This window comes from Cebus imitator, unplaced genomic scaffold, assembly GCF_001604975.1.
Source record: "Cebus imitator isolate Cc_AM_T3 unplaced genomic scaffold, Cebus_imitator-1.0 Scaffold53, whole genome shotgun sequence".
NCBI classification, from domain to species: domain Eukaryota; kingdom Metazoa; phylum Chordata; class Mammalia; order Primates; family Cebidae; genus Cebus; species Cebus imitator.
In genome coordinates this window covers 6,580,850-6,582,429 of record NW_016107368.1, presented here as the reverse complement: position 1 = coordinate 6,582,429, position 1,580 = coordinate 6,580,850, and positions in this window count along the sequence as shown.

The window sequence follows — 1,580 nt, the reverse complement described above, 5'->3', positions numbered from 1 at the left end:
CACGGTGCTAAGCACCCTAGGACTGCTGGAAAATTAAGAATACATGCTGTATCCACGATGAGGAGGCACACAGGCCAGACTGCCAGCTGTGGAATCACACGGCCTGGGTTCAAAGCCTGGCTGGGTCACGATCACCCGAATGACCTGAGGAAAGTTCTCAGGCAAATTTGTAAATAGAAGTGGAGACCCTGCCTGCCAGGAAGGGAAGAGGTAAGGGGTGGCAGTCAGTCAGGCCGGGGCACGCATCCTCTCCTGAAATCTGCCTGGAGAGGCCAGGACCACAACGGAGAAGGCAGGCCTGGCTCTAGGCGCCACAGAGGCGCTGACGCCCTAGGGGAGCCTGGCAGGATCTGGCTAGTCCTGCGCTCTGCTTCCAGCAGGGTCTGGCCCTGTAACCCAGGGGACACGGCCAGCCAAGACATGGCCACTGGGTGCCAGCCGGCGCCTGGGCCAGACACCAGGTGGGAAGGGCTCTGGCACATCAGCCCCGCATGCCCCACAGCCCCACAGCGGGGCCCATCCAGGGCCACACACCTGCCCCCAGGAGCAGGACGTCCCTGGGGCTAGAGAGTCCAGCTGGACGGGTGGGGAGCCTCGCCCTGTGCCCTTTGACTCCACTTGTAGGTGCCCTTGCTGGGCTCCTGTGCACTGCCCCACACCCTGCTCTGTCACCAGCCCCACTGAGATGTCATAAGAGCCCAGCTGCCCTTTGCCCCGCCCGGCCACAGACTAGTGGGTGACTCAGGAGTACCCTCTCCATTTCTGGCTGTGATTTTTGTCTGCGCACAACTTAGGAAATATGGGAAATTTTCTTAGTAGAATTCTCTCCTGGTTCCACCGCAGGCGCCGGCAGCGGTGGCAACCGCAGAGGTGTCCTCTTGTCCATGCGGACTCTTCGGCTCGCCGGGTTCACCCCGCAGCTCCTGCGTGTGTGCCGGCCCCGGGAGCCCTACACTCTTCTCGATTCTTCTGGAACCGTCAGCGAGGTCTCGGGCCTTGTTTTCCAGTCAGCTGGAATATCCCGAACTCGAGCGCCCAACTGCGGGACCTGCCTCCTCTGGTCTGGAGGCCCCCCTCAAGGGAGAAACCCGTGCTGTCTCCACACCACTTCGCAGGCAAAAGCACGGTGAGGATCCCTCCTCTAAGACTGAAGTTTCCCCTGCGACTGCCTTCGCTGCAGGTGCCGGCCCCGATCCTGAAGACGGGGGTGAGGGCAGAAGAAGGGCCGGAAGAACCCATGGAGGTGGACGATCCGGTAGAGACCCAGGGGCAGAAGAAGAAGAAACGGGGCCCCTGTAGGAATTCGGGAGCAGCATCCACCTCGAGGCCCCTGGAGACTCAGGGAAACCTCGCTTCCCCCGACTGCAGTCCCAGGGCCAAGAGGCGCATGACAGAGACGAACAGGACTAAGGCCCAGGTGCCTGTGAGTTTCCACTCCCAGGGCCATGGAGCGCCCCGCGCACACAGCCCTGCACACAGCCCTGCAGGAGGCGTCCCTCCCGGTGGGAAGCCTGGCCCAGCTCCAGCAGTGCTCCCTGGCCGAGCTCCAGCAGTGCCCCCTGGCGCAGCTCCAGCAGTGC